The 7,229-nt window shown below is 46.3% G+C and overlaps 1 pseudogene; it reads right to left on the reverse strand.

Moving 5' to 3' along the window:
• Nucleotides 1-6,004: 6,004 nt before the first annotated feature.
• LOC113935891 lies at nucleotides 6,005-6,330 on the reverse strand (annotated as a pseudogene).
• Between the last annotated feature and the right edge of the window lie 899 nt (nucleotides 6,331-7,229).

A 7,229-nucleotide genomic window follows, 5' to 3' on the forward strand; every position in this document is an offset into this window, starting at 1 on the left:
ATATATGATCATTTGATCACTCTCGAGTGCGCGGGTATTTTGGGGAAACACTTGAGTATATTTGAAGCCTCACCTCCTCCCTTCCCTAGCTAGGTAGGCCCCTACCAGGTCCCTGAGGAGATCTATTTCCGCAGCCCCTCCCTCCACCATCAGTCCGCCCTTTCGACAGGTCTCCGACCTACCTGATCCAGAACTGCACTACTTGTTCTAATTTTTTTTTTTAAGATTTTATTTATTTATTTGAGAGAGAGAGAATGAGAGCCAGAGAGCACGAGAGGGAAGAGCATCAGAGGGAGAAGCAGACTCCCCGCTGAGCAGGGAGCCCCATGCGGGCCTCGATCCCGGGACTCCAGGATCATGACCCGAGCCGAAGGCAGTTGCCTAACCAACTGAGTCACCCAGGCGCCCCCCCCCTTTTTTTTAAAGATTGCGCTACTTGTTCTTACCTCCACTCCGCCCCACTCTCAAATCTCACCAGAACTCGAAGTCTCCCTTATTTCGTCCATGGTCTGACCGCCACCCCTCTAACGCCTTGGCTCCTACAAACCTCGTAGGCTGTCCAAGGCTCCTCTTGTCCTTAGCTCCCAAGGTCTTCCCCACCGAGGGGAACTGCACTTCCTGCAAAGATGGCTGCTCCCACGGTGCTCCTCTGTAATGGCTCACGGGCGCCGCCATCTTCCCCAAAGGCTAACTAGAAAACCACCCGGCGACGCGGGCCTTGGATAAGGTCCGCCTCTGAAAACTTATTCATTACAGCGCTGTAGCCAACAAGAAGGCGGATAAGGCAAGAAGATATCCCAAATCGATTCCAATTTCTTCTTTTGGCGCTCGGCCGCAGCCGCCGCTTCAGCCTCTTGGGCCCAGATCGCCGAGGTGGGCGTGGTCAGGTGCGTCATAGAGCCGCGTCAGTGTCCAGAACTTCCTGAAGCGCTGCGAGGTCGAAGACAAACCTGAAGCGTCCCTAGCGACCGCTAAGGGAGCGCGGGGATTGGGTAATTTGGGAAGTGAGTTCAGTCTTTGGTAACTGCTGGTGGAGTCTAGTGAAGCTCAGCCTCAGGTGGGTGTCTCCGGAATGAGGCGCCTGTGAGGCCAGTAAACTCCCTTTTTGCGGATTTGTTTTGGTTCGGTCACTGGGGAAATCTGGGCTTTAGTAACCGGCCCTTCCACGGTCTGTGTTATTAAGCGTATGGCCGAGGGCCCGACTGTCAGCGTTGGTTGTCGGTGTAAGTGATTCTACTTGTGGGGCCTTGTAACGAAGAACTGGAATGGTATAGGTGTGTATCAGTGAACACGCTGTCTTGTCCAGGTTCACACTTCATTGTGGGGCTCAAACACGGAGAAACCTGGGGTGAAGGGTGTTAGCAAATGGGCGTTTCTGGTTAAGATTTCAGACTTAAGGGGCGCCTGGATGGCTCAGTCGGTTAAGAGTCTGCCTTGGCTCAGATGTGGTCCCGGGATCCTGGGATGAGCCCGGCGTCGGTCACCCTGCTCAGCGGGTAGTCCGCTTCTTCCTCTCCCTCTGCTCCTCTCCCCTGCTTGTGTGCTCACTCTCTTTAAATTTTATTTTAAAAGATTTTAAATTTATTCTTTTGAGAGAGACAGAGAGAAAGAGCGAGCACATGAGCAATGGGGCGGGTCAGAGGGAGAGGGAGAAGCAGACTTTCCGCTTAGCGGGGAGTGCGATGCGGGGCTCGATCCCAGGACTCTGGGATCATGACTTGACCTGAAGGCAGACGCCTAACTGACTGAGCCACCCAGGCTACCTTAAGGATATAAATTTCTCTCCACACACTACTTTAGTTTACTTCTCGCTAGTTTTGATGTTTAAAATTTTCTGTCATTCAGTGTATTAGTATTCTATTGGTATGTAACAAATTACCACAGACTTAGTGGTTTAAAACAACACACATTTATTGTCTCAGTTTCTACAGTTCACAAGTCCAGGCACAGTTTACCTGGGTCCTCTGTTCTGAGTCTCGCAAGACCATAGTCATGATGTTTCCCAGACTGTGCTGTCATTTGGAGGCTCAACTGGGGAAGAATTTGCTTCCAAACTCCCTTAGGTTGTTGCAGAAATCATTTCGTTCCTGCTGTGTGATTTCAGAGCCCAACCTTTTTGCTGGCTCTAAGCTGGCGGGCCAACCTCAGGTCCTCAAGGCCCTCTTTGGTTCCTTGTTACATAGCCCTCTCCATAAGTTCACACCATGGCTGTTTGCTTCTGCAAGGCCAGCAAGAGAGAATCCGGCTCTGGTTGGCTAAGACATAGTCTTATATAGTATAACATAATTATGCGAATGATAGCACATCACCTTTGGCGTATTCTTTTGGCTGCAACTAAGTCACAGATCCCACCCATGCTCAAAGGGAGTGGATTATGCAGGGATGACACCCAAAAACCAGAGCTCATGGGGCCTACCCCTTTAAGTTTAAAGTATTTTCAAATTTTCATTGTGTTTTCTTTTTTGACCTGTTATTTAATTTATTTAGTAATTTTCAAATATGTGAGGATTTTGCATTTTGTTTTCTATTATTAATTTTTAACTTAGTTCATGACAGTTGGAGAACATGCTCTGTATTATTTCAGTCCTTTTAAATGAGTAGAGACTTGTCTTCTGGCCAAATATATGATGAATGATTGTAAAAGTTTCACATGTATTTGAAAAGTGTGCATGTGTTTTCTTGAGGGGTATTAGCATGACCCTTGAGTCATGTTTACTATTCACATTATTAACATATTCTTCATTCTTCTTAATTTTTTGTTTGCTCATTTATCATTGAGTAAGCGAGATATATTAAAATTTCTTACAACAAATGTGAATTTTCAGTTTTTCCCTGTAGTTGTTGATTTTTGCCTTACATATTTTAAATTCATGTAGTTAATTGTTGGATAACTATGGTGAGAACCTTTTATCATTATGAAATACTCCTCTATCCTGTTATTTTTTCCCTTGAAGTCCTCTTTCTTTTGGTTAACGTTTTCCTATTATATCTTTTACAGTCCTTTTAATCTTTCTGTATCCTTAAGTATTAGATGTAAAAATATTGAGAAGGCAAGGATGTTTTTATCTCTTCAAAGATAGGAATATTTTCTTTTGCTTCTCCCAGGTATTTATGAGTCCTAGCTATGCAAGTTCATATTTCCTTAAGGGATTGAGAATTTTTAGGCTCACCCAATGATTTGAAGTTGGGCTGCAGTCCACCTTTATTTTTAGGACACTGTCTTTGGGGTCTCAAGCCAAAGAGCTGGTGTTCCCAGGGCTTTGATCTTGGTAGATCCAGGACTCTTGGCTTGCGTTCCTTTGATCCTGTCCTGGTAAAGATAATAAGCACATAAGCACAGCTCAGTCCCAAAACCAACTCTTTGTTATTAGCAGGGACTCTGGTGAAAGTGGCCCCAAGTAAGATGTGTTTACCAAACTATTTGCCTGCTGATGTACATTCAGGTTATTCCTAATTTAAAAAAATTACTTGGGGTGCCTGGGTGGCCCAGTTGGTTAAGCGGCAGACTCTGAATTTCTGCTCAGGTCAGTATCTCAGGGTCCTAGGATCATTCCTGCCTCTAGCTCCACCCTCTGGGGAGTATGCTTGAAATTCTCTCTCTCCTTCTCCCTCTGCCCCTCCCCTGGCTCTCTCTAGAATAATATAAATCTTCAAAAAAATAAAAACATTACCAAATTTTCTATGGTTTATATGGAGTAGTTTTTTTTTTTTTTTAAGATTTATTTTAGAGAGCCCGAGTGAGAGAGAGCACATGGGGGGCTGGGCAGGTGGAGAGGGAGAGAGAGAATCTCAAGCGACTCCCCAGTGAGTGTGGAGCCTGACTGGGCTCAGTCTCACAACCCTGAGATAATGATCTGAGCCAAAATCAAGTCTGTGTTCAACCGACTGAACGACCCAGGTACTCCTGTAAAGAGAGCTTTTTTTTTTTTTTTAAGATTTTATTTATTTATTTGAGAGAGAGAATGAGATAGAGAGAGCATGAGAGGGGGGAAGGTCAGAGGGAGAAGCAGACTCCCTGCTGAGCAGGGAGCCCGATGTGGGACTCGATCCGGGAACTCCAGGATCATGACCCCAGCCGAGGCAGTTGCTTAACCAACTGAGCCACCCAGGTGCCCCTAAAGAGTGTTTTTAACAAAGATTCTTACCATTAGAACTTCTAGGTCAAGGAGAATGAAAAATTTAAACTGTATAGATAATTCTAAATTACCCTGAAAAAAAAAAAGATGTATAGATTATATCCTTCACTACCCCCACCTCTTTTGCCTGCATAAAATAATGGCTAATATTTCTTAAGTGTGGTCTTTATTTTACTTGGAAATGATGCCAAACAAGATGGTAGCATAGCAGCGCCTGGGTGGCTCCGTTGTAAAGCGTCTGCCTTCGGCTTGGTCATGATCCCAAGATTCTGGGATCGAGCCCCCCATCAGGCTCCCTGCTTCTCCCTCTCACACTCCCCCTGCTTGTGTTCCTCTCTTGCTGTGTCTCTCTCTGTCAAATAAATAAAATCTTAAAAAAAAATAAAGATAGTAGCATATATGATCATTTGATCACTCTCGAGTGCGCGGGTATTTTGGGGAAACACTTGAGTATATTTGAAGCCTCACCTCCTCCCTTCCCTAGCTAGGTAGCCCCCTACCAGGTCCCTGAGGAGATCTATTTCCGCAGCCCCTCCCTCCACCATCAGTCCACCCTTTCGACAGGTCTCCGACCTACCTAATCCAGAACTGCGCTACTTGTTCTAATTTTTCTTTTTTTTTTTAAGATTTTATTTATTTATTTGAGAGAGAGAGAATGAGAGCCAGAGAGCACAAGAGGGAAGAGCATCAGAGGGAGAAGCAGACTCCCCGCTGAGCAGGGAGCCCGATGCGGGACTCGATCCCGGGACTCCAGGATCATGACCCGAGCCGAAGGCAGTTGCCTAACCAACTGAGCCACCCAGGCGCCCCCCCCCCCTTTTTTTTAAAGATTGCGCTACTTGTTCTTACCTCCACTCCACCCCACTCTCAAATCTCACCAGAACTCGAAGTCTCCCTTATTTCGTCCATGGTCTGACCGCCACCCCTCTAACGCCTTGGCTCCTACAAACCTCGTAGGCTGTCCAAGGCTCCTCTTGTCCTTAGCTCCCAAGGTCTTCCCCACCGAGGGGAACTGCACTTCCTGCAAAGATGGCTGCTCCCACGGTGCTCCTCTGTAATGGCTCACGGGCGCCGCCATCTTCCCCAAAGGCTAACTAGAAAACCAGCCGGTGACGCGGGCCTTGGATAAGGTCCGCCTCTGAAAACTTATTCATTACAGCGCTGTAGCCAACAAGAAGGCGGAAAAGGCAAGGAGATATCCCAAATCGATTCCAGTTTCTTCTTTCGGCGCTCGGCCGCAGCCACCGCTTCAGCCTCTTGGGCCCAGATCACCGAGGTGGGCGTGGTCAGGTGCGTCATAGAGCCGCATCCGTGTCCAGAACTTCCTGAAACGCTGTGAGGTCGAAGACAAACCTGAAGGGGCGCTTGGGTGGCTCAGTCATTAAGCGTCTGCCTCGGCTCACGTCATGATCCCAGGGTCCTGGGACTGAGCCCCACATGGGGCTCCCTGCTCAGCCTGCTTCTCCCTCTCCCACTCCCCTTGTTTGTGTTCCCTCACTCTCGCTGTGTCTCTCTCTGTCAAATAAATAAAATCTTTAAAAAAAATGGCTGACCCCTAACAATATGTACAAAAATGTAAAATGTAATAAAAATACAAACAAATTTTCCTCTTTAAAGTACTTTTAAGAAAAAAAAGCAGGGCCTTGGAAGTTTTGGTTCTTTTTTCCTCTCCTGTTGCAAACTCACGTTGTGTTTTGGTTGGGTGGTGGAGAGCGTGTGTCATCTGCGGGTGGCGCTGCCTGCGTTGGGCAGGCAGGAGGGACTCTCTACTTGAAGATGACCACGTTTAGATTCTGAGACGGGAAGTGAAGGGTGAAGATGTCACGGTGGACTTTTTTTGTTAAGTTTAACTTTTCCTTTTTTGCTGTCTAGTCATCCTCATCAGTCTTCTGCTTCTTGGTGTCGACATCCTCATCCTCATCATCTTCAGCTGCCCATTTATCCGTAACTGCCTCGGCCTCCTCATCTCCATCTCCATCCTCTTCCTCACCGTTACTTCCTCCTCCTCTTCCAACCCCCCTTCTTTCTCTTCTTCATCTTCCTCATTGTCAGCCTCCTGCTCCCCATTTTCCTCATTAGTGTTTCCATTTGCAGGTGCATCTCTTCCATTCTCTGCCTCCTCCACAACTTCCTTCTTCTCCTTTAAGTCCTTGGTGGTGATCTCAGAGCTGGTGTCCATGGCTGTATCTGACATGATGGGGCACCCCGGTGACCCGATACGGCGGATTAAAAAAAAGCAAGAGTTCGAGGACGCTGGCAAGGAAGCTGCCGGAGTCCGCGGTGGCGGAGGAGGTGGGGCAGAGGTGGTTGTCTCCTGGAACTGGGAGCCCAACAGGGAAAAATGCAAAGATGGCTTTTCAGAGCAGCCAGTGGGGCTGTACTTTGAAGAGTTTTAATCAGGAAAGGATGCTGTATTTTGTCAAATGCTTTTTTTGCATCAATTGAGAGGATCATATGGTTCTTATCTCTTGTTAATGTGATCTATCATGTTGATTGATTTGTGAGTTTTGAACCACCCTTGCATCCCAGTAATAAACCCCACCTGGTGGTGGTGAATAGTCCTTTTAATGTGCTGTTGAATCCTATTGGCTAGGATCTTGTTGAGTATTTTGGCATCCATGTTCATCAGGGATATTGGTCTGTAATTCTCCTTTTTGATGGGGTCTTTGGTTGTGGGATCAGGGTAATGCTGGCCTCACAGAATGAGTTTGGAAGTTTTCCTTCCATTTCTATTTTTTGAAACAGCTTCAGTAGAATAGGTGTGATTTCTTCTTTAAATATTTGGTAGAATTCCCCCCGGGAACCCATCTGGCCCTAGACCCTTGTTTTTTGGGAGGTTTTTGATCACTGCTTCAATTTCATTACTGGTTATTGGTCTATTCAGATTGTCAGTTTCTTCCTGTTTCAGTCTTGGTAGTTTATAAGTTTCCTGGAATGCATCCATTTCTTCCAGGTTGCTTAATTTGTTGGCATATAGTTGCTGGTAATAATTTCTAGTAATTGTTTCTATTTCCTTGGTGTTAGTCATGGTCTCTTCCCTTTCATTCATGATTTTATTAATTTGGGTCCTTTCTCTTTTCTTTTCGATAAGTC

Source organism: Zalophus californianus, chromosome 17 (assembly GCF_009762305.2).
Source record: "Zalophus californianus isolate mZalCal1 chromosome 17, mZalCal1.pri.v2, whole genome shotgun sequence".
Lineage (NCBI taxonomy): Eukaryota > Metazoa > Chordata > Mammalia > Carnivora > Otariidae > Zalophus > Zalophus californianus.